The 27,511-nt window shown below is 35.6% G+C and overlaps 2 long non-coding RNA genes across 4 annotated transcripts in view; one reads left to right on the top strand and one right to left on the bottom strand.

The window, feature by feature from the left end:
- Positions 1-27,511, bottom strand: part of LOC115294637 — a 365,947-nt gene that overhangs the window by 232,772 nt on the left and 105,664 nt on the right. The window lies entirely within an intron of this gene.
- Positions 333-10,320, top strand: LOC115294638. Its single transcript, XR_003910021.1, has 2 exons — positions 333-528; positions 10,114-10,320. It is a non-coding gene; the product is annotated as an uncharacterized LOC115294638 (long non-coding RNA).

The raw sequence follows: 27,511 nt of genomic DNA, 5'->3' as shown, positions 1-27,511 counted from the left end.
GTCGTGTTCCTGATCTCAGGGGGAATGCTCTCAGTTTTTCCCCATTGAGGATGATATTAGCTGTGGGTTTTTCATAGACTGCTCTTATAATGTTTAGGTAAGTTCCTTCTATTCCGACTTTCTCAAGGGTTTTTATTAGGAAAGGGTGCTGTATTTTGTCAAATGCTTTTTCTGCATAGTTTGAGAAGAATGGGTATGAGCTCTGCTTTAAATGTCTGGTAGAATTCCCCTGGGAAGCCATCTGGCCCTGGGCTTTTATTCGTTGGGAGATTTTTGATAACAGATTCGATTTCTTCACTGGTTATTGGTCTGTTCCTTTATTGTTGTTAGATTCTCTCGGCTGGCAAAGCAACTGGCTGTTATGACGTTTACACCTCTGTATTCCAGTGCTTCTTAGTGTATGTCTGCCATAGGAGTATGAATTATTTGAGAGGAGAAAAAGCCTCACATAGTCCGTTACTCTAATACTCGATAGCATCTCAATAAATGCTGGCTGAATGTATAATGATGAGAAACTATTCACCAAAGGTAACTTTTTTTTTACTTGAATATTATGTCTGAAGAAAATACTTGGGATAGTTGTTTTTGCGAAATAGATAAAAGTAACTTTTGCTCAATAAAGCAATTTTCAGTTTAAATAATGATTCACCTAAGGGGTCCTTCAAATTCAAGTACTTCCAGTGGATTTATAGGTTTAAAATGATTAACTACTTGGAGAAAAACTAGAAGGAAGACAGAAAGAATTTCAACAGGAGAATCCAACACCAATTGAAAATAAACCAAAGGAAAAGAACATGCAAATAGTACTTCTGAAGCATTAATCAAGGCATATATGATTCCGTTTACATGTCTGATTTGTACACATTTCAAAAAAAAAGTCCATTGTGTAAAACAAAGATGAATTGAAATCTAACTTTGCAGAAGAATTTTCATATGTAAACTCTGAGAAGATTTATGGTATGTTACTTTTCCTCTGTGCATATCTATTATACTGAAATGATGTTTGTGTCTGTTTTCCAAGCAAGACTATAACGTTTTTAAGATCCTGGCGCATGTCTTAATCATGTTTATATCACTAGGACTTAACCTAATAAAAGGTTAAGGTACTTGGTACCTAGCAAGTATTCATTTTATTAAACTGGCTCTGTATTAGAATCTTACTGATCTATTGAATATGTCACATCCAGAAAACAATGAATTTCTTCTTTCAAATGCATGTTTTTTAAACATAATGCAGGCTTATCTGAAAATCCAAAAATTGTGGAATAGATCTAAAAATACCCAGAATTTGGGAGTATACATATTTATTGTCCAACTTTCCAAGCTTCTAGAAAAAACTTCATTGCATATTGACAACTTCATTGCATATAATCATGCTCTCCGTTTCTAATGACTATAAAGATTGAAATTAAGTCTTAAAAAATCAAATTCCACATCCATTAATGGCAAAAAAAACCTCAGAAAGTATGTTTAGAGGAAACATACTTCAACATAATAAAGGCCATATGTGAAAACCCACAACTAAAATCATCTACAAGAGGGAAAAACTGAGAAATTCTCTACTAAGATCAGGAACAGGACAAAGATGTCCACTCTCACTACTTCTATTCAACATAGTACTGCAAGTCCTCACCACAGCAGACATCAAAAGAAATAAAACGTATCCAAATTGGTAAGGAAGAAATAAAGCTTTCACCATTTGCAATAACATGATACTATACATAAAGAACTCAAAGACGCCATCAAAAAACTATCAGAACTGATAAATTCAGTAAAGTCACAGGATACAAAATCAATCTACAGAAATCGATTGTATTTCTATACACCAATAATGACACAGCAGAAAGAGATTTTAAGAAAACAATTTCATTTACAACTGCACCAAACGTACAAGATACCTATGAATAAACTTAACCAAAGAGATAAAAGAGGTGTTCTCTGAACGCTATAAAACACTGATGAAATTGAAGGTGACACACAGAAATGGAAAAACATTCTGTACTCATAGATTAGAAGAACAAATATTGTTAATGTCCGTATCACCCAAAGCAATCTACATGAATCCAATCTCTATCAAAATACCAACAACATTTTTCACAGAACTAGAACAAACCTTCCTAAAATTTGTATACCATAACAAAAACAATCTTGAAAAAGAAAAGTAAAGGGGGAGGCCTAACAATTCCAGACTTCACATTATATTACAAAGCTACAGTAATCAAAACATATTGATACGGGCACAAAAACCCATAGATCAATAGAACAAAACAGAAACCTAGAAATAAAAACACAATTATATGGTCAATGAACCTTCAACAAAGCAGGAAATGATATCCAATGGGAAAAGGATGATGTCTCAACAAATGGTGTTGCAAAAACTGGACGGCAACATCCAAAAGAATGAAAGTGGACCACTCTCTTACCACCGACACAAAAATGAATTCAAAATGAGTAAAAGACCTAAGTGTGAGACCTGAGCCTAGAAGAGAACATAGGCAGTAACATCTTTGTTTGCTATTTGTTATAGCAACTTGTTTCTAGACATGTTCCCTAAAGGCAAAAAAACAAAAACAATAATAAACTAATGGGACTACATTAAAAACAAAAAAACACACTCAGAAACAAATAACCCAATTAAAAAATGGGGAGAACACACAAAGAGACATTCCTCCAAAGAAGACATCCAGATGGCTGACAGACACATGAAAAGACATTTATCATCACTAATCATCAAGGAAATGCAAATCAAAACTACAATGAGATACTACCTCACACCTGCAAAAGTAGCTAAATCAACAACACAAGAACAACAGGTGCTGGTGAAGATATGGAGAAAGGGGAACACTCTTACAGTGTTGGTGGGAATGCAAACTGGTGTAGCCACTGTGGAAAAGAGTATGGAGGTTCCTCAAGGAGTTAAAAATAGAATCACCTTATGATCCAGCACTACTGGTATTTACCCAAAGAACACAAAAACACTAATTCAAAAGGATACATGCACCCCCATTTTTATACTAACATAATTTACAATAGCCAAGATATGGAAACAACCCACGTGTCCAACACCTAATGGATAAAGAAGATATCGTGTGTGTATATATGTATATATACACACCATGAAATATTATTTAACCATAAAAAAGAATGAAATCTTGCCATTTGCAACAATGTGGATGGAGCAAGAGAGTATAATGCTAAGTAAAATAAGTCAAAGACAAATACCATTTGGTTTTACTCATATGTGGAATTTAAGAAACAAAACAAACAGCAAAGAGGGAAAAAAAAGAATAAGAAACAAAGATAAACCAAACAACAAACTTTTTTTTTTAGTTTATTTATTTATCTTGAGAGAAAGAATGTGGAGCCTGACGGGGGTCTTGGACTCACTAACCAAACCATTAGATGATGACTTGAGCCAAACCAAGAGCCAAACACTTAATTGACTGAGCCACTTAGTTGCCCTCAGACTCTTAATTGTAAGAAAATACACTGATGTTACCAGAGGGAAAAGGGGTAGAAGTTTGGGTTAAGTATGTGATGAGGATTAAGGAGTGCACTTGTCATGATAAATACTAGGTGATGAATGGAACTGTTGAATCACTATGTTGTACATGTGAATCGAACATAAAACTGTTTTTTAAAAAGTTATGCTTACACCAAAAAAATTCAGATTATAATGTATAATGTACAATTTAAATCTAAAAAACTAGCTATCAAAAATGCAATGATAAATTTATGACTACATTTTTTAAAACTTCCTACTTTGAAAACTAAGTGTAAAATAACACCTATTGAATGCATTAGCTGAGCACAGAGAAAAAGCATTCCATTGTGGCTGCCTCAGGGTATCAAACCATCTCTAACCCATTTCAAATTCCTACTTATAAAACTGTGGGTGGTAACAATCTGGATACTTTTTTTTTGCTTAAATCTTTCATAGATACAACATCTGTCAAACACCCAACATGCCTGACCCAGTTGTATTGAGTAAGCCTTACAGATTATTTGTCAAACAAATTCAGTAACCCAATATTTGTTTATTTTAAAATTTAATTGGTATGCAAATAGGGCAACAAGACAGCCTTTGTGCTGGATACAGTTGTCACTTCAGATTCTGAGAATGCTCATTATCATGCCTACAGATGTTTTTTCCCCACCTAACATCTGCCAATACTACCTAAACCCCAGGAAGTCCACAAACCTGTGCAAACTTCCTCTCACTGTGGATCTCTTTCTCTGTTATCTGTTCCATGCACACTAATTTTGTGCATCTGAGGCCTCTGTACGCCAGAATTATGCCTGCTTCCTAACACTTCTGCCTCCAGAGCTTTTGATTTGAAACTGAACAGACACAGAGCCAATTTATCACAGGATGACATGTGTCATGTTTATGGTATTACCAAAGGAACCCTAGATGCACTGTATTTATCCTTTTGCTGTCAGCATGGACCAAGACAAAACATAAGAGGGAGGCTACAATGTTTTTAATAATATGATATACACTTTAAAAATAGAACATTAAATACCATCGTCTTCAAAGTGTGGTACTAGATCATTCTGTTTAAAATCAAAATTTCTTTGTCAAATAATCATCTGTCACTCAAGAATACATCTTACTGAAATGAGAATAACAAACAAAAGCATTGGAATATGTTTCCTCAAAGAAAAAGCTAACACTTTGTTCAAACCGACAATTTATTTCTTCTATCTGTCTCATTTTCACATAAATTCTAATCGTGCTTAATGATGGCTTCATCTTGAATACAATATAAATTCACATCATGTGGCTTTTGTCAACAAATATAAATATCCAAGAACATCCTCATTCCATCTTTTACTCGCTAATAAATGTACTCTTAACACCCTAACGACGCATCTCTCACTGTTTTTCTAGATCAAACATAAAGCAAACATATACAGAGATAGTAATATTTCAAGCATAAACCTATTAGTTGAAATAAAAAAGCTTTTCATTTGAACCAAGTTTAGTAAAAAGCCAAAACTTGAGGCAAAACTTTTAACTGTGAAAATGGCTGATCACAGAGTGACATCTTCTTAACACCCCTACAGAAATCTACTTTTTATCTGGAACAAACATTTGTTCATGCCAAACCTGGCAGCTAGTTGCTCATTTCAATGTGTAATTAATTTTGATCTCCAACATTCCTCCAATTATTTTTAACATTTTCACATGCTCCTCTAAGTAAAGGGTAAATAAACCTAAATGCTATCTCTTTTAAGATCTTGTTAATATGTAATACACAGGTATTAAGAAAAATATGCAAAACTCAGTATTTCATATATACAAGTAGAGTTAAGCCTCTGTCTCAAATCTGATGATGGGCCTGCTAGACTGAGGACAAGCTGTTACTCAATAGTACTACTCAAGGAATATTGTATTAATATTATTTACGAGTGTTACTAATACTAATCAATTATAGGTATTGGTCAGAATCCAAACTTTGGATCAGAAAATAGTTGACCAATTCAAAATGATTATGATAGAACAATTGACAAAGATTTTAACAGGGTTAAGGAAACCAATACAGCGGATGAAGAACCCCAGTCCCCTTAAAGCAGTAAGCCATTCTACACCTGAGCCTGAAAGAGCAAGGAAAGAGAGTTGCTACCAGAATTCGGGTGAAGGATTTGCTGAACGGGAACCATGGCCTTCATATAGGGGAAAATAAAAGTTCTGATCTTCATAGGGGTAAAACAAATGAAACAAATACCACATCTATTTTCTCCTCCACCTATCAACACTCCATTCGGTATTCCATTGGAAAACCCTACTGAAAGCCAGAGGTCAAGGAAGCCCAGGTGAGGTCATGGCACAGAGAAGGGTAGAGACAAGTGGAACACAAATCTGCAGGGGCATGTGGAAAATATCCAGCACATTGACTTTCTCTGCAGTGCAGATTTCACCCATGGTCAAATGATATAGCTACAAGGATCTGATAATTAGAGAATGTGTTGAAGCCATTCCTGAGTATCACATGAACTCGACAAGTAAAGTCCAGGAGTTACTGTATGTTCCAGAAATTTAAGAGAAAACCATTATCTCAACCCAGTATATTTTCAGTGAGGACCTCTAGAGTCCCATGCCCAAACTTCCAAACTCCTGCTGGCTGATAAAACCCTGGATGTCTAGGAAAATTGCAGTCTCATGGTAAATTAAGGCTGGGGAATCAAAATCACAATGATGTCCAGAATAACACCACTTCTTATAAGACATAAGGATTTTTTTTCTGATAGTGCTAACACGTTGTTGGAGGGGCCCGCAGGAGAGGTGTAGAACAATTTTTAAGTACCATAAAACTATCCTAGAAACAAATACCCTCTAGGTTCAATATCCCTTCTCCCCTTCCATCTTGCATTTTAAAAAAATATCTTAATTAAGAACTGCCCATACTGAGGTGCATGGGTAAGTGGGTCAGTTAAGCGTTCAGACTTTTGATTTTGGCTCAAGTCATGATCTCACAGTTCATGAGTTCCAGGCCCATGCTGGGGCTGGTGCTGACGCGCAGAGCCTGCTTAGGATTCTCTCACTCCTCCTTTCTCTGCCCCTCTCTCTTTGTCTCTCTCAAAATAAATAAATAAACATTAAAAAAAAAACTTCCCATACTGGCACCTAATTAGGTATGGTGACAACCTGTCTTATTTCAGGCTGCTATAACAAAAACACCACAGACTACATGGCTTAAACAGCAAACATTTTATTTCTCAAATATCTGAAGATCTGAAGTCTAAGATCAAGGTGCTGGCAGAGAGACAGAAAGAGAGAGAGAGAGAGATCAACAGAGAGACTGAGAAAGAGAGAGAACTCTCTCCTGTCTCTTCTTTTAAGGAGAGACATTTCCTTTATTATTGCCACACCCTAACAACCAAATTACTGTCCAAAAGCATCACCTCCTAATACCATCTTATGATTTCATCATATAAAGTTTGGAAAGAACACAAGCATGCAGCCCATAACATACATATTACCTTAAATCTCAAAACAAATTTTGTTCTAGACATACTATTTCTCATTTTATGGATTAACATCTGAAACTCAGAGAGGTGAAAGAGTTTCCCTGAGCTTACATAGCCACAGGTTCCTGTCATGACTTGAATCTACCTTCTTCATATGTGGTCTATTCTTCAAGCCACAAGTGCCTTGTGCTATAGGTAGACAAGCTAATAGCCCTTCCTTGCCTAAAGAGACCATGCAATTTCCTAACTCTGTATACCTCATGGTCTGACCTATAAAATACATCCTGCCATCTTCATCTAACAGGTTTCCAACAGACATTCATGAAACACCCACTTTTTACCAGCGTAGTAGGCAATAGGAATACAAACACAAATAATCATAATATCCTTGTGCTTAAGAAACGTGGAGCTAATGGTAGACACAAATCTCTCTTCAGCAATCTACTCTGATTCTTCCTCGATGGTGAATCCTTTTCCAGCTTAAAGTGAGGTCTCTCTCTGACTGATCCACAGAGGACATATGTATTTAGAACTAATCATTCAGAGCCTGTGCCTTTTTTGCATATTCACCATCTCAACAACTAGTTTATATTAAGTGGTATGTTTGTATATTATTCACTATAACTGTTCTCATTTATCACTTACGGTAAGCACTTCATAACAAGCCTTCAGTAAGGAATGACTTACTGAGTACTTGTATGGTGCTGGTCACCATGCTAAATTCAGAAATAAGTGGTGGAGAAAAAACACAGAAATTCTTTATTGGAATTCCTCTGAAAATTCTAGAATTTCTTGAAATGTATAGATGTGGAAAATGTCAATTATAATACAGTGTAATAAATCTTATAACACTGAAGCAGTTGTTTCTAGTTTATCCCCATAACTTCATAAAGAGGTCCAGAGGGCCTTAGGATGAGTGGGAAGCTAAATGCTCTACCACCTTCAACATACTTCATAGTACATGGGTGAGAGGGCCAAATATGCCACAACAGAGCCAATGACTTGGGATCTTTAATGACCTAAATATGTTGCCTTTTGATTAAATTCAATCTCAGTGCTGTTATAAAGAGACTGAAGGTCTGAGCTTCACAGAGACCAAAAATTAATCATACCTTGCTTTTTTCTTAAATAATACTATTTATAATCAATGACATCTATAAAGTAGAGCAGGTATTTGTGTTTTCTTTGAAATATGTTTCTTTGAAACATTGTCATTTATGACAGTTCATAAGGATATAAGAGGACAAAGTTTCTTTTATTTCTGGGTAAAGAAGAACACTGTATGATTTATACATGCCAAATATTTTCACAAACTCATAGACAGCCCTAAAAATTCTCACAATCTTTCACATGAAAAATTGTAGAAATATAACATTTTTGAGCAACATAAGACATGATAATCTGAAAATTTATATTTGTATCACAGGATGTAAACATGCCAGATTAAGCTGGTTTAATATTCTTCACTAACTCAGTGAAGAAGAACATTTACCATATTCTTAGTTCTAAACAATGATTTTCATTCATTAAGCAGCAGAAACACTTCTTTCTGCAAGAATGTACTGAACTAGAAACAACAGAAATATGTATTTGTATTATTATGCACATAAACGTACTGACTTTGAAAGGATTAACTTGTGGATCAATAAGGGAGAAATTCATTACACCAATCAACTCCAAGTAACTAGAACTAAACAAGATGCATCAGTCTAAGTTAAGATGGAATTTACTTCAGTACTGCTAAAGCCTAAAACAAATCATAGAATGAAATCAGCACATTGTACCAGGAAATTTTCATAAACAATCTAATAGATTCTAATACATTAGACTTGCATGTATACCGGCCTCTCTGGCTGTATGAAAAATGTTGAGATCAATAGATGCTGATGAGCAATATTTAAAAGAATTTCTAAATGACTCTAATAAAAAATTTAGTTTACTCAACCCCTGCTGTTCTGGGCTGTAAAGTTATGAGCTCTATTTACCTGAAAGCATGTATGCCTATTAGACTTGGCAGGAGTTTCTCAACATTGCTATTAAATAGAATATCTATTTAAAATGAACCAAGCATCAAGCTATATCAAGACTGTTACTTCAGACTGGGATAAAGCAGCATGATAAACTCAGGTACATGATGCAAATAGCAGAAAAGAATAAATCTTCATGCCTTTTAACCTTCCTTGTGAGTAAAATTTTTTCATAAAATGTGGCTGACATTGAAAGACTATAAGCAAGTTTGCTTTCACAGGTAGTAACTTAAAATGTCTAAATAAAAAGTGACACAAGAAAAAGCAAGATGAATTAAAAGTATAGAGATGCTTTAAACAAATGCATCTTTCAAAAAGTTTCCACAATTTTCTGGAGGCCAAGAATAATCTGTGGAGTTAATGAAGAAGGGAGTGAAATCTGTAAGACATTAACCTCATATTTATCATCAACAGAAATTATACTAGGGTAGAAAAAATAACTTAAAAATAATACAAAATATGTTTAAAGAGAATTGTTTGTAGTGAACTCAAAGAAAGAGTCAAAGATGCAAAAGGTGACATATAATAAAATGATCTGTAAACTTTAGAGTGTATATTAACACTGAGCATGTTATTTTTTTCCACATAGACCAATAAACAGTGGAGGAAACAATAAAAAACCTAACTCTAAAGGTGAATTTATTTTACATTAAGTAATAAAATATTAATTGTGAGAGCTAGGAAATTAATCAGTTTTTGTTTTTGCAGAAAATGGATTAACAAAATTAAATTTCCAATTAATGTTTTAAAATCATAAAATTAAATATCAAAAATTGATATTAGATCAACAATCCATCAGCACGTGTTTATGGATTATCAGCTCTGAGTCCTATATTCTGCTTTGTGATGTGAAATATCTTATAAAACCCCGTTCGAGATGTAAAGGAACTGGTAAGTAAAGGGAGAATCATGGCTGTGCCCCACGTCTGATGGTTCACTTCGTAGCTGTGAGGTATCAGTAACTTCACTGTTTTATCAGGTTTATAGGACTGTCCAGTTGATCACTCCAAGTAGCAGCTCAACAGTGTTGCGGGTATGGGGTGGAAATAGCATCACGGAGGTATGGAGATGAATAAGTTCAGGGTACTTAGTAATCTGGTCTCTCTCCTAGTGGCTGTGTTCCTGTGCCAGTCACAGCTACTGTGTGACAACCCTCTTCGTTTGCATTCTGGGAGCAGCTCCCTCTACCTGTCCATCAGGCTCACCATGCGATACAGCACCCCTTTGTTGAGAGCCCCAGGATGCAGTGTCATGCATAGAGTTTCTTGTCCACACCTTTGCCAAGAGCCCCTTCATTAAAATATCTTAAAATATCTTAGTACTGGCTGCTGACTGCTGCTTTCTGGGGGCCCTGACAGAGACGGAATTTAACAACCTTTGTTGTCAAGGACTTTATGATCCTACTAAGCAGGAATCATATTTATGAAACAGTGGGAAAGCAATATAAGACTTCTTTAATGAACTACTATATGTTGCACAGAGATGAAAGTTTTAAGAAGAGAGGTGTGAGCCAAATAGGAAAGCTTTAGGGAGGACTTCTTTTTCTTGAAAATTAGGATGGATTTCAAAAGAGAGGGAAAAGATTAAAAGGATGAATTCTAACCCAGGAGAAAAGCCGCTGAAAAAAGAAAAAAGACATCTAGTCCTTGCAGAGTCAAAGATTAAAAGGGAGGGGAACCATATATCCCACCCAGGCTGCCCAAGGCATCCTCAGTTTATAGCTATTGTCTCCATGTAATTTATTTAATAGTAACAATTCATATGGTAATGCTTTTGAGTGCATTATATCATAGAAAGTCATTCTGAATTCCTGAATAAGGAATTTTACTAGGATACATTTGGCAATGGAACACAATATGAACTTGAGACAGAAAGGGAAGTTCAGAGAATAAAGGAGTTTAAAGAGAAAAAACACGTGGTTAAAAATGATGACAATATGAATGAACAGAGATATGTTAAGAAGAAAAAAACCTATTTTCATAACAAAATCTTATGTGCATTCAAAATACAACCAATATAATTCTTTGTAAATTCGAGCCTTTTGTGAATCTCAAAGAAACAAAGTCTTACAACTAAAAGGCTAAAAGGAGTTAAATCTTAATGAGTTTATTAAAAGTTAGTGTATGCTTTTATCTTGCCACCAGTCTCTTATCCTCTCACTGTTTCTCATTCTTACCTCATACAGCCCTTCTGTCAGAGACACAGAGCACCATGTCCTTCCTTAGTCTCCACCTTGTTCTAATCTTGGCATCCTTTTTGGCTCAAGCTTCCTCTTAAAATGAGCTACCTTTTAGTTTTGTTTACTGAAGTCATCACATCAGAAAGGTTTGGTGTTTTCAGATAACATTGTTATAAGAGCCTTTAAATTGTCATTAAAATGACATATGCAATAGATGATAAAATAATCAGAATGCATGTGAAGAAGAAAATATTGGCTACTTTATTCCCCTTTTCATCCCACCCCACCTTGCTGAATAAACCCCTTCTAATTGTTTTTGGCTTTAATTCCTCACATGATTACTGTGTTAATTCAAATAAGACATTTATGCCATTCTTATTTTATTAACTTCATATAATATCTAATTATTTCCTGCTATGAAATGTAAGGGTTGAACACACTTGTAAAATCTCCACTCTTCCTCATCTTATCCTTAAATAGTTCATAGACAAATATCTTCATTTTTTATTAAGTAACTGGTAAATTTAATAATGCACATAAACTTTTTCTTTAATCCCCGTGTCCTTTGACTCCTTGCTATGTAAAATGAGGGTATTGGTACCTTCCTTCCTCACAGTTTCCCTTTATTTTTCTCCTTCTGAAAATTATACTTTTACTTTTGACTTTAACATTGTCCATGTTGTTTGTATTTAAATGAAATTTTAAACCATGACAGATTTCGATCATGCTTTGGCTACAGGTTGATTATAAAATTCTAAAGCCAATAAACTATATTTAACATTAGCTTTCTCACTGTAAGGCCACATGGTGTGTGAACATTATATTTTTTTCTCTATGTGTAAAATATCAGGCTTCTTGGCACCTTGAAGGAGAATGCTCCTAGCACCAAAGACAAATAAATTTTCTCTTCTTGTGTTCTCCAAGTGATCAAAATCATTTCATATTGAGTTTATTTTGAACTATAAATTTATTTCATAGGTAGAATATTTTACTGTGACATATTATTTTTCTCATGAAAAAATTTCATTGTCTTTAACATTTTCTCAAGATTATTCAGACTCTCAGTACATCATTTCTCACATGGAAACATATATTTTCCTAAAGACTGCCCTCCTCTAAGATGCATATAGTTGCTGTTAAACCTCAGGAAATTACAGTATAAAACCTTGAGTTCAGTCAATTCCATCATGTTTGTCTTCCCAAACTGCTTACACCAATCTCCCATTTCAATCCCTCCACATGTAGGGAATACAACAAACATGCTAACTAAGAGGGTAAACAAACAAACAAACAAACAAATAAACAAAACCGATCCCATTTCCACTTATGATAGAGCAGCTTATAGTTAACCAACCAATTCTCTTGCCAGTAAGCCCATAAAATAATATGGAAATATTGAAATTACAGCTGGCCAAAGACACTAGAGATTAGCCAAGGCTTTCAAAATTTTAGTATCCAAGATATCTGCTGCTGACTTTCCAACAGATATGATGGAAGCCAGAAAACAATGAGGAGATTTGATATGCCAAAAGATGCTAAAATTTTATACACCACAAAAAGTGTCCTACAACAGAGCAATTAAAATTAAGACATTTTCAGACAAAAAGTGAGAGAATTTTTCACTAGCAAACACAAAAAGACAAATAACTTGAGCTAATTTGAATGTATTCAGTAACTTCTGACTATATATTCTTTCCAAATTACACGGAACATTTACCAAAATTGACTGTGTGCTGCACCAGAAAGCATGACTCAACACATTTTGAAGCATTAATATCACTCAGAGAAAAATTTTAATTTTAAAAAGATACATCTAAAAAGTAGAAATGTCTTCAAATATTTGGAAATAAAGAAACATACTTCCAAAAAGATCTTGGGTCAAAGAAGAAATCTCAATGGAAATTTTAAAACACTTATGTACACATTAACAAAAAAAAATACCTGACAGAGCAAAATTTGGAGGATGCAGCTAAAACCATACGTAGAGGAAAATATATGGCCTCAATATACATCAGAAAGGAATAAAGGCTGGCAACCAATGACCTAAGTATCCAAACTACTCATAAATGGTAGAACCAGGAATTCAAACTCTTGCAGTCTAGCTTTAGGGTATTTGATCTTAATTCCTTCACTGCCACATTTACTTAAGTATCTCCAAACTTCTAGATACACCTTCATTTTTCGTCTTAACTTTCACAGCAGTTCTTGAAACAAGTGTCAATGCTTGCTTTCTTCACTCTTTATCCGCCTCCCCCCAGTCAGTTTAAGCCATGATTTTTTTTTTACTGTTTACTTGCCCTGCCAACTCTACTAAACTACTTTTAATGCTATCAATCTATTTGCCAAATCTCAGGCTTCTTTTCATTCTTTTTGCATACATATTTTCAATATAAATAATCGTCTATGGTTTGTTATCTTATAATTCACTTTTCTACTACCTATTATAGTATTCTTCCCTGGTGCTCTACCTCTGACTCTATTCATTTTCTTTTTTCCTTTTAATTTTTTTATGTTTTTTATTTATTTTTGAGGGACAGGGCGAGACACAGTGCAAGCAGGGGAGGGTCAGAGAGAAAAGGAGATACAGATTCTGAAGCAGGCTCCAGGCTCTGAGCTAGCTGTCAGCACAGAGCCCGATGTGGGGCTCACACCCACAAACCGTGAGATCATGACTTGAGCCGAAGCCGGACACTTAACCGACTGAGCCACCCAGGCACCCCGCTATTCATTTTCTGTATCCTCTACTTCTGCCCAGTCCTTAAATGTTGAAATTCCCCCAAGATTTCTCAAGACTTTATTCTTGGTTCACTACTCTTTTAATCCTTCATAAGCATTACCTCTCTACAACTTCAACCAGATATTGATGATTCTCACATCTGTATTTGTAGCCAGATTTCTTTCCTAAGCTCTAAACTAATTCTCAAAGAAATAAAATTTTTTCCTTCTTAGAGAAAAGCCCAAAGGATTAGCCTAAACATATCTCCAATGCATCTTTAGTTGCCTTAAGCTCTGTTGAAGTAGAATGATCATGGTACTTAAACTTGAAGTTCTATTATCCATTGAGTATTACAACTCTGGGATGACTGAAATGAGAAATTGGTGAAAGGAACTTGTGATTAATGATATTTTAAGTTTATTGTAGAATAATATTCCAAGGGAATTGGTCAAAGATTTATACCAGGGAGCTGGAATTTGTAAAAAATGGAGAGAGGTATTTATATATTAGCAAAAACCAAAAAGTTTCCTACTGAATACAAATTACTAGTCTGAATACCAGTGCTAGATCTGGTGGATAACCTACAATGGTTAACATATACATATTAAAGTTCCACAAACAGAGACTTCAGTTTCTATGTATGGGGGGTAGAAAAAAGACTCTGGCCTTTTTAAAATTGCCCCAAGTAATTCTTACATGCTGTATATTTTATAACAACTGGATTAGAGTAACATTTCCCAGACCACTAGACGTTACTGTCAAGTACTGTTTATTTAAAAAGTAATGTCTAAGGACTAAAATAATGATTGTCTTATCAAAAAAATAATATTTTAAATAAGTTACTAAACTTATAGGCTTCACGCCCCTCTCATAACAATCAAAAATTAAAACTACTATTTTATTATTATCATATTATTATTATAATTATTGGAAGAGGTCTTTGAACTTTAAAAGTATAAATATTACTATCTGCAACTCTTCAAAATTTTACAAATTCATTTTTATTAGAACTTCTAATTTGTCCATTTCACAAATAAGGCCCTTTGTCCCCATTAATACAAAATAATTATACTTTAAAAGAAGACAGTAGCAATCTATACATTATTACTATTGGGAGAAATTATAAGAATACTATGAAATATGCATTAAGAAATTGAAAATCCATTAGTCATGTTTTGTAATTTATTTTTTTTTTAGAGAGAGAACATACACATTCAAGCAGTAAGAAGGGGCAGAGATAGAGAATCTGAAGCAGTCTCTACACAGCACAGAGCCCAATGCAGGGCTCAATCCCACAATGCTGGGATCAGGATCTGAGCTGAAATCAAGAGTGAGACATTCAACTGACTGAGCCACCCAAGGACTCCTCCTGTTTTGAACTTTTTTAAATATTTTTTTTAGTTTTCTAAGTTTACCTCATCAAAATTCATAATCTAATTAAGTGAATCTCTGTTTCAGAACCAGTTTATAAAAGATGACCATGCAACAGTTAAAATTTTTGTGGTCACAATCAAAGCCACACTGAGATATCATGTCACACTGGTCAGAATGGCTAAAATGAACAAATCAGGAAACTAGATGCTGGTAAGGATGTGGATAAATGGGAACTCTTGCACTCTTGGTGGGAATGCAAACTGGTGCAACCACTCTGGAAAACAGTGTGGATCTTCCTCAATGAATTAAAAATTAAACTACCCTATGACCCAGCAAGAATTTACCCAAGGGACACAGGAATGCCGATGCACAGGAGCACATGTACCCCAATGTTTATAGAGGCATTTTCAACAATAGCTAAGTTATGGAAAGAGCCTAAATGCCCATCTACTGATGATGGATAAAGAGGATGTGGTTTATATATACAATGGAGTACTAGTTGGAACTGACAAAGAATAAAATCATGCCATTTGCAGCCATGTAGATGGAACTGGAAGGTATTATGCCAAGTGAAATAAGTGAGAAAAAGACAGATATCCTATGTTTTCACTCAAATGTGGATCTTGAGAAAATTAACAGAAGACCATGGGGGAAGGGAGGGGAGAAATAGTTACAAACAGAAAAGGAGGGAGGCATACCATAAGAGGCTCTTAAATACTAAGAACAAACTGAGGGTTGATGGGTGGTGAGGGAGAGGGAAAGTGGGTGATGGGCATTGAGGAGGGCACTTGTGGGGATGAGCATTAGGTGTTGTATGAAATGTGTAGGCCAATGTTGTATGCCAATTTGACAGTAAGTTATATTTTAAAAATAAATATTTAAAAAGAAAAAAATTAAAAATAGAACTATCCTACGACCCAGCAATAGCACTACTAGAAATTTGCCCAAGGGATACAGGAGTACTGATGCATAGGGGCATGTGTACCCCAATGTTTATAGCAGCACTTTTAACAAAAGCCAAATTATGGAAAGAACCTAAACGCCCATCAACTGATGAATGGATAAAGAAAATGTGGAACATATATACAATGGAATAAGACTTGGCAGTGAGAAAGAATGAAATCCTGCCCTTTGTAGCAATGTGGATGGAACTGGGAGATATTATGCTGAGTAAAATAAGTCAGTCAGAGAAAGACAGACATCATATGTTCTCACTCATATGTGGAAATTGAGAAACTTAACAGAAGTCCATGGGGAAGGGAGGAGAGAAAGTAAATACAAACAAAGAGGGAAGGAGGCAAACCAAAAGAGACTCAAATACAGAGGACAAACTGAAGGTGCATGGGGAGTGAGGGAGAGGGGAAATGGGTGATGGGCATTGAGGAGGGTACTTGTTTGGAGAGCACTTGGTGTTGTATGTAAGCCAATTTGACAATAAGTTATATTTAAACATTTTATAAAACTTTAAAAAATTTGTGTGATCACAAACTGTTACATATTTACATGTTAAGTCAGAATTGTATAAAACTTTGGCAAATGTCAACCTCTTACAAGCAATTTATTACCTAGACATATATATGTATGTGTGTATAGTATATATATGTATGTATATATGTATATGTATATATATTGAATTCTGCATGCCTAAAGTTCATCTTTAAATCACAAAGCACAATGTTAGCTCTTTTGAAATGAGTAGTATTCCTAACAGTGTACATGCTAATTTGGACATACATAAAATCTGATGGATTGATAAACCTTCAGTGATCATGATTATAATGGGTAATTTCATATGCATAGTATCAACATTTGGAAGGATGCTCAGGTATAATGCATAATCAATAAGAAAAGTTTGGATTGTTAGAGGATTGTGAATATCTATTTTATACATGGTATTGGTACAGTTCAACATTACTTTGTTCTTCCCACTAAGTAGTTACTATTTAGTTTTAGTTCCCCTCAGGCAGACTAGGATGAGAGTTAGGATACAAGCAAGTGGCTTTTTGGCATATAATCCCAGGAAGCACGCTGAGAAGGTAAAGGGATGAGACAAAAAGAGAAGAAAGCCAATAAATGTGTGTTGATGAATAGTTACCATGGAAACCAACCCTGCAGTATACACTCAGAGATAAGGTAAAACATGCCATGGAATTGTCCCAATGAAGCGAGAACATTAGATATTTATCCATGAACTCATGTCTTCCATTTTTAACTCCTTGTACTGCCCACTTACTCAACGCCCAGGCTGGGCATGCTCCTTAGGTAAGAAAATGTCTTTAGGTAGAAAGATTCCAGAAGACTTATGAATGTTTAAAAACTGTCTGGGGGTGACTTTTTGGCTAAGTAGAGGAGATTTGAGCAAGGAAACACACATCAGTGCAGCCTCAGTCACCATTTTCTTGATACTATGTCCACCTCAGCAGGGCACCCAATAGTCCCTCTTCTTAAAAGTCTCTACTATCATCATGATGTAATTCATCTTTTCTATCTCTCTCTCCCCAGTGAGCTCAAAGGGATAAGACAACTATTTAGGCATCCTAACACGCATTTTTATTGACCTGAGATTCTTTTGTTAATTCTATGTGGGTTTATGCTCCTGTTTAACAATTATTCCCCATAAGGAATATAGCCTACAAGAACCCATAAGTGGTATTAATGTAAGTCTGTCAAAGTCCAAAATAATAATTGCTATCTTACCTCAACTTCCCAGTCAATTCTTATGCAAACACAGTCACTGTGCTGAAATCTACCTTTAAGAATTATTCTCTTACCTGCTTTAGTCCAGCTCTCTCATCCACACATATCAGTCAACAAATACCCATGTCCTCAGCATGTAAATGTTATAAGGGTGATCACCGAAACAGATGGTATTTGAGAGTCAAATTTATATTACTGTTCTCTACTAACTGGTTCCTACTGTTGGAATTCAGACTTTTACTGTCTTGATCACAACTGTCAGTCTGACTTTCACCTGTTACTTACCTACCTGGAGTTTTGCCCTCCTGATTTTTCCTAACTTTGGTAATTATATAATCCTCAGCTCTTATAATCCTCAAATCTGTCTAGAGGCTGTTCTCTGAAAAGTATTTCAATGTATTGCCTAGTTCTGGCTTCCGTGTCATAATCACTGCCTCATTTACACCCAGTGAGCTATTATTATTAATATATTAGTATCATTAATATCATATCATATTAATATCATTAATATTAATTCAATTAACAACTATTTGTTGAATACTTACTATGTATCATACACTGTTGATGGAGTTGAAAAGCAACAATGAATAATAGACCAACTTCTAGCTCTCTAAGCTATCTTGAGATGAATGGTCAGGACAAATACTCTGTTGAAACATATTTAAAACAAACACTGAGCTTGAATCAAGGCTTTAGTTAAAACTATTTCTCCAGGGGCACCTGGGTGGCTCAGTTGGTTAAGCCTCCGGCTTCGGCTCAGGGAATGATTTCATGGTTCATGGGTTGGAGCCCCATGTCGGGCTCTGTGCTGACAGCTAACTCAGAGCCTGGAGCCTGTCTTTGTATACTGTATCTCCCTCTCTCTCTGACCCTCCCCTGCTCTCACTGTCTCTCTCTGTCTCTCAAAAATAAATTTTAAAAATTTAAAAAAAAAAACTATTTTCCAGAACCACACAAACAAGTGACCAAAACTAGGTAACAAATATATACCATTTAACACTGGGAAAAGCTCTAGAAAACAATATGCAAGACTTGAAATTCAAGCTTTCTGCACCTAGAGTCTAAAAAATATTTACTAATTTCCAGATGATTCCAAAAGCAGCTTTACCAAACATCTTTTTAAAATCAAAGAGAAAACTATATGACTTGCCTGTGATTGATAATTTTTAAACCATTATTTAATACCTCAAATTGTGTCCACTCTATTTTTAAGTCAGAATGAGAGTGATTTATTAATGTGTTCATCCATTTACTTATTCAAAACATACATTTTCAATGTCTGTTGTATGTCAAACAGAAGGGGCTCCTGTCTCATGGACATAGTTTTCCAAGTAGAAGGACCCAGACTAAGTGAGCAAATAATGTGTAATGATATACATGAATGAGATAACCTGTGTGGCACTAATACCAAAGGAAGGGATGGAATAAAAGGAAATTATTTATATAAAATAAAGATAGAATGCCTCTCTGAATTGTTGAACATCAAAGAGTAAGACCTTTTTAGCTACTCAAGATTTAAACATAAGTAGAATGTGTGTGAAATATTCTCATATGCATTTATACCAATTATAATACACCTTCCCTTTATTTCTCACTGCCTTTCACAAAATTCACCTTTGTTCTGAAAATGTGACTAAAATTCCCAAAGTTAAAAAAAAGAGAAAGTTCGAATGAGTGAGAAACAAGGACTTAGAATATAATCGCTCTTTCAACATTAATTATATTGTACATTTTGAGAAGCTATAATCAGGAATTGAAAGCTGCTTTTTGTCTTAGGTTCAAAATCATGAAGCAACAATTTCACACAGTGAATGCATCTTTGTAAGAAATTCTGAAACAGAAAACAATGACCTGGTTATGATTTCCCACATGAAAATGAGTCCAGACAAGGGATATTGCCTATCTGCTCTTTTCCTGGGTTTATTTTGTTGATGCTTTTCTGGGGTCATTATAGGTTAGAGGGAAAAGAGAGGAAGGTACAATAATAGAAGTGTTCAGCATAAATAAATTTTAAAGGGGTTTTTGAGAAATCAATTTGGCCAGTTTTATACAATGGACTTAAAGTATAAGAACAAACAATAATTGTCAGCCAAGACAATTTTTCAAAAAATCATGGTTTTTATTCACCAAATAATAAGCAAACTGTTACTATATCTCCATAAGCCTTATTGATAGCAATAAATGCAGAAGTTGTCATTACTTGGTGTCAACTGAATTCAATGTATTTTTTAAATTTTTTTTTAAGGAGAGAGTAAGTGGGGGAGGGGCAGGGAGAGACGGAGAGAGAATCCTGTGCAAGTTCCACACTCAGCATGGAGCTCAATGAGGGGCTCAGTCTCATGACCCTGAAATCATGACCTGTGCCGAAATCAAGAGTCAGACACTTTTGAGCCATACAGGCACCCCAGTACTATGATTTTCTTTAGTAATTCTATTTTTTTTCTCAATTACCATTCCAGTTCCTTTTCCTACTTCCTGGCACTCAGTGAAAATGCAGGGCCACAAATTCAAAAATATTACCTTTTTCATGCTTATTTCATAAGTATTCATAAAAAATAGCTTATTCAAAACAGGAGCCCAGTAATGAATAAATAACTGAATGAACAAACAAATGAATGAATGACTAAATCAATGTAAGGTATAAGAAATTCTGATCATCTAAAAAAAGTCTTGTCACCGAAGATGAGATCATCACAGACTGTATATTAGTCCTCAGGAACTACCAAATATTTAATTCTAGTGACACAAATGTGGAAGAAATGAGCTTGGGGAAACTAAGTCCATACTGAATAATTTTATTTTATTTAACCAAGCTGTAAAAAATAGCATTCTTTTCCAATAAGTGACTATTACTCTTTTATTTATTAAAAAAAAACTGCACCGACCAATTATTTCAAATAGAGAAGTTGGTTTCAAAAGTTCTTTTTGTTTTTCACTATGGATTCAAAAACTAGCAAAGTTAGGGAGTGCCACTGATACACTCCTCTATTTTATTCCCAATCATAATTGGGAATAAAACTTAACTTAAATGAACAGGGTTATTATTCAAAGAAATAGTTTACAAACCTTTTACCAAGAATAAATAACCCTAATTAATTCATTCTCCTGTGTCTTTCTAATATTATTTGAAAAGCTAATGGATCTGATTGCATGACCATAAAATAAGGTTATCACTTTGCTGTGAGGCACCCATACTAATTCTGGAAATAATCCTAAACAAGAGAGTGAAAAATATGATGAAAGTGTCAGCCTACTAGTAGACAAAACCTCATTTTGGTGCTCAAATGGCTTTCATGTATACATAAATATGAACATACTATACACGGTGATTAAGAATCTTCCTTCTTTAAAAATATACATTAAGAGGGAGGGGCCAAGAAGGTGGAGTAGCATGGAACTTTTTTACCTCTCTTGTCCCTGAAATGCAGCTAGATCAATGCCAAACCATCTTGCACACCTAGAAAACTGATATGAGGATTAACACAACAATGTGCACAACTTGAACTATGGAACTCAGCAGGTACACAGTGCAGAGAGGTGAACTGGGGGAGAGAGAAGCTGCAGAGGGCAGGGAACTGGTTTTGCTTGCAAAAAGAAGGCAGAGACAGGGAGAGAGTATGGGAAAAGCACCCCCCTCCAGAAAGCAGCTGGGGAAAAGAGACTGACAACTAAACAAAAAAGGGAGAAAGGAGAAAAGGACTGCAAGGGACTGAACAAAATAAGGGAGAAAGAAGAAAGAAAAAAGAGAGGGTTTAAATACCATTAAGACACTATAAATAGGGGAGCGCAGAATGTGAAACTCCACAACTTGATACCTAGCAGAGCTCTGGTGGGATGAGGGAATCCCCAGGAGCAGACAGCAAGGTCCAAGAGGTCCTCGGGCCACAGAGGAAGAGGTTGTTTCCCTGCTGACAGGACATTTGGTAGCAGCGTCTCCAGGGCCAAAGGTCCCAGTGGACCTGAGAGAACAGCCACATCCACTGGTCTTGGGACAAGGACGTTAAGGGTGAATCCTGGTGGCAAATGGGTGTTGTACTTTACCAAAATCTCTGAAACACTGCTGCTATAGGATCTTGTGAACTGTTTCTGGGATAGGCTGGCACCTGACCCACAGTCTCTGGGCATCTGCAGCAGCATGGTCATGTGACTGTTCCAGGGGGCAAGCCAGTACCCAGTCATTGCTTCACAAGACTCTTCCCCAGAGGGTCTGAGTGTGTCAAACCTTCAATGTCCTCAGAAGTGAGAGGTTTGGAAACACAGCCCATCAGAGATTACACTCAGGAGGGAGGTGCCATCTGGCAAGCTAAGACTTAGTTACAGACAGGGTAGAAGCAGGGAGTGGATGGAAGCAGGAGACAAAGGAGAGGTGCTTGACTGCTGAGAAGTGAGAGCACAGAGTTCTGATACTAGAGACTGGATATCTGGGTAACTCCATTTTCACCCCTCCTGTGCACATGCATACACACCTACACACACCACAACTATCCACCCCTGTAAACTAAGCAGTGCCATTTAGTGGAGAATGAAGCCACTATACCAAGTCTAGAGGAACTAGAGGCTCTAGAGGAATATCAAAAATCTCTCTGACTACTTAGTTTATGGACTATGAAGTGCTTCATAGTTTGACTTCTAGGAGAACCTGAATGAAATTTCAATAGTATTTCATTCTGTTTGCTGGTCCATCTATTCAATTTTTTTGTTTCTCTTATTTTCTTATTCTTGAAAAAAGAAAGAGAAAAAATTTATTTTATTTTCCACTTTTATAAACAATATTTTCATTATTTTTTACTATTTTTTTCAATTTTTATAAATGTTTTAAATCCTATTTTACTTCCATTTTATTCTATTCTATTTCATTGTTTTAAAAAATTTCAAATGATTTCCTTTTTGTCATTTCTTTTCTTTCCCTTTTTTCCTCTATTCTATCAAGCTTCTTTCAACCACCAACCAAAACAGACCTATGAGGTAGCATCCTTTATTTGATGTTTTTGTGGGGTTTTTTAATTTTTTAATTTCTTTTTTTTATTTTTTAATTTATTAATTATTTTTCTTCCTTAAAAAGTGACAAAACAGGGCACCTGGGTGGCTCAGTTGTTTACACAGTCAACTTCGGTTCAGGTCATGGTCTCATGGTTCATGAATTCCAGCCCTGCATCTGTTAGCTCTATCAGATCAGAGCCTGGAGCCTGCTTCTTGTTCTGTGTCTCCTCTCTTTGTGTCCCTTCCCCTGCTCACACACTGTCTCTCTCTCAAAAATAAATAAACATTAAAAAATTATAAATTTCCAAATGACAAAACAAAGGAATTCACCCCCAAAAGAAAGAACAGGAAGAAATGACAGCCAGGGATAGTACCTGTAGTACCACAGACATGCAAGATGTCTGAACCAGAATTTAGAATCATAATAATAAGAATACTTAGCTGGGGTTGAAAAAAGCATAGACTCCCTTTCAGTGGAGATAAAAGAAGTAAAACCAAGCCAGGACAAAGTAAAAAATTCTATTCATTAGATCGAAGTATTTGGTGAAGCTTCTTTGGCCTCACTGAGGGAGCAGCCTTTGCTGTGTTAACTGGCTAATAAAAAAATATTAGGAAACTCTTTACAACAAGAAACAACTGAGTCATCAAATAGCAAGTGAAACCAAAATGTCAGAGGGCTTCCTGTACTTGGGAGTATGTTGTATGTCCCCAAAATGAGCAAAGAAATTTTATAATTTATTAGATCAGCTTCTTGCAAGATGGAAGATTGGAAATCCCACTGGTAGGTATTCACTGGACAAGTGCTGGACTGAAATGCTCCCTTGTAATTCTTTTCCTATTATCTTTTCCCTCCACTCTCTCCCAGTTTTTTCTTTAAAGTCAGCACAGTATTGTATATGAATCTTTAATGTGGTATGTATGTCTACCATTTGTCTCCTTACTTGATGTATTATATCTTTATTCCTTTTATTTGTTGCCCCATCAACCAGCACACGCCAGATTATAAATGAATCTTGCTGGCCTTCCGAGCATCATGAGGAGACAGTTCTCCAGTTGTCAAGTGTTTGGAGTATTTAGGCCAATTGCTATTGCTTTATTTTTTCTTTCCTTTTTTCATCTGATGTGGAGTGATCTCTTTTTTGAATATGAAAATTGAATTTTGAATGTGCTAGTTCCTTGCAGATGGCCAGAAGAGTGTGGTGAGGTTGACTGAAAACAGTCGAGTTCCATGTTTTGGAGCCTTTGAGCTTTTTCTGTTGCATTCTCTGTGCTGTCTGTCTCTGGCCGAGGCATTTTGGGAATGAAAAAGACTCTTAACCTGCTTCCCTTAAAGAATTGTGGCACTTCACCCAATGGATCCCTGAGACTGACGAAGAGATGGTTCCTGTAAGCTCTGAGTGACTTGGGTAAAGTATCTGGCCAGGTTTAGGTTTTGGCCATTTCCCATATGCTTTGGGAAAAGGTATATGTCATGAGTAATGTGAAAATTTCTGAGAGGTGCTAATGTCTATTTTCTTTCAAGGGAATGTGCTGTGTACAAAATACAAGTCACATAATGTCCCCCTGGTGGAGATCTGGAAACTGCCACCCCAAATGTGGATAGTGTTTAGTAGATAAGAGGGGCAGTTCCTTTTCCCCATTATGTTTGGGTAGGGTATTGCTTGCCCTACACACCATCTGTTGAGGCAGGGCATTGCTCAGCCAGTTGCTACTAAAGGCAGCTCCTTCTTCTGTGGACCTACAAGGAGGAGGGTCTTATAAAGGCCAAGAGGAGGGAGGCATTTCCTTTGATGAAGTCATGTCCTGTCTGTGAGCCCAGTGATGCTTTATAACATTGGCCTGAAAATTAGAGCGTTCTTTAAAGGCTTTTTTCTCTGATGACTATCAGTACAAAACATGGTCCTTTTCAGTGTGTGTAATGTTTGCTTCACTTTCTGGGAGATCTAAGTTCACATAGCTTCTTTCCTGGGGAACTGGGAAACTGTCCTAGAGTGAACCATGCACATGCAGTTGAGTAGATGTGGGTAAGCAACAATTTGTTACTTTGCTGGATTTGTTCCTTGATAGTTGTTTTGTGTATCTTCCTGTAAATATGATAATCTGTTTATATCCTTTTGTATGTCATTCATACTGAATTGGGTAGAAAAATAAATTGACAGTTTTCTAAATGGGACTATAAAAAAAAAATTCTGTAACTGACCTGCAATCTCAAAAGGATGCCATGACAGCAAGGATGGATGAAGCAGAAAAACGAATCAGTGATATACAGGATAAACTTCTGGAGACTAATAAAGCAGGAAAAAAAGAGGAAAATTAAGGTAAAAGAGCTCTATAAGTACTAGAGAATTCAGTGACTCATTAAAAAGTAATAACATCAGAATAATAGGGGTCCCAAAAAATGAAGAGAGAGAAAAAGGGGGAAAAGTTTTATGTGAGCAAATCTTAGCAGAAAACTTTCCTAACCTGGGGAAATACACAGACATCAAAATCAAGGAAGCATAGAGAAATCCCATTAGATTCAACAAAAACCAACCATCAACAAGACATATCATAGTCAAATTCACAAAATACTCAGGCAAGGAAAAAATAATGAAAGTATCAAGGGAAGAAAGGTCCTTGATATACAAGGGAAGACAGATCAGTTTTACATCAGACCTATTTACAGAAACTTGGCAGGCCAGAAAGGAGTGGCAGTATATATTCAATGTGCTGAATTGGAAAAATAAGCAACCGAGAACCCTTTATCCAGAAAGGCCATCATTCAAAATAGGAGAGATTATAAGTTCCCCAGACAAACAAAAACTAAAAGAGTTGGTGACTACTAAACCAGCCATGCAAGAAATTGTAAGGGAGACTCCTGAGGGGAAAAAGATGAAGAAACAAACAAACAAAAACAAAAAAGAAAAGAAAAAGACCAAAAGCAACAAAGACTAGAAGTGACAAGAGACCATGAGTAACTCCAACTACACAGGGAACATAATAGCAATAAATTCGTATCTTTCAGTACTCACTCTAAATGTCAATGGACTAAACATTCCAATAAAAAGACATAGGAAAACAGAATGGATAAGAAAACAAGATCTATCTATATGCTGTTTACAAGAGACCCATTTTATACCTAAGGTCACTTTCAGATTGAAAGTAAGGGGGTGGAGAACCATCTATCAATCTAATAGGTGCCAAAAGAAAGCCAGAATAGCAATATTTATACCAGATAATCTAGATTTTAAAATAAAGACTGTAACAACGGATGAAGAAGGGCATTATATCATAATTAAAGGGTCAACCCACCAAGAAGATAAAACAGTTGTAAACATTTATACTCCAAACGTGAGAAGCACCCAAATATATAAATCAATTAATCACAAAAATAAAGAAACTCATGGATAATAATACCATAATAGTAGGGGATTTCAACACCCCACTTACAGAAATGGACAAAGCATCTAAAACAAAAATCAACAAGAAAACAATGGCTTTGAACAACACTCTGAACTGGATGGACTTAACAGATATATTCACAACATTTCATCCCAAAGCAGCAGAATAAACATTCTTTTCAAGTGCACATGGAACATTCTCCAGAACAGGTAACATACTCGGACACAAATCAACTTTCAACAAGTATGAAAAGATCAAGATTATATCATGCATATTTTCAGATCACAATAAAATAAAATTCTAAATCAACCACAAAAAAAATTTGGAAAGATAACGAATACCTAGAGACTAAAGAACACCCTACTACTAAGGAATGAATGGGCTAACCAAGAAGTTAAAGAGAAAATTAAAAGTACATGGAAGCTGATGAAAATGGAAAAACCAAAGTCCAAAACCTATGGGACACAGCAAAGGTGGTCATATGAGGGAAGTATATAGCAATCCAGGCCTTCTTAAAGAACGATAAAAGTTCTCAAACCTAAACTTACACCTCAAAGAGCTGGAAAAAGAACAGCAAATAAAACCCAAAACCAGCAGAAGAAAGGAAATAATAAAGAAGAGCAGAAATCAATGCTATCAAAACTAAAAAGAACAGAGCAATGCAACCAGGAGCTGGTTCTTTAAGAAAACTAACAAAATTGATAAACCCCTAGCCAGTTTGATCAAAAAGAAAAAGGAAAGGACCCCAAAAAATAAAATCACAAATGAAAGAGACCCCCAAACAACATGGTAGAAAAACAAACAATAATAAGAGAATATTATGAGAAAGTATATGCCAATAAAATGGGCAATCTGGCAGAAAAGGACAAATTCCTAGAAACATATAAACTACTAAGACTTAAGCAAAAAGAAATAGAAAATTTGAACAGGCCCATAAGCAGTAAAGAATTCAAAACTCCCAAAAAACAAGAGTCCAGGGCTGGAGGGCTTTCCAGGGGAATTCTACCAAACATTTAAAGAGGCGTTAACAATTATTCTTTTAAAGATGCTCCCAAAAAATGAAAATGGAAGGAAAATTTCCAAACTCATTCTAAGAAGCCAGCATTACCTTGATTCCAAAACCAGACAAAAACCCCACTAAAAAGGAGAACTACAGACTAATTTCCCTGGTGAAGATGGAGG

Source organism: Suricata suricatta, chromosome 6, assembly GCF_006229205.1.
Source record: "Suricata suricatta isolate VVHF042 chromosome 6, meerkat_22Aug2017_6uvM2_HiC, whole genome shotgun sequence".
NCBI lineage: Eukaryota > Metazoa > Chordata > Mammalia > Carnivora > Herpestidae > Suricata > Suricata suricatta.
The sequence above is the reverse complement of the archived record's forward strand: the minus strand, read 5'-3'. Positions and strand labels throughout refer to the sequence as shown.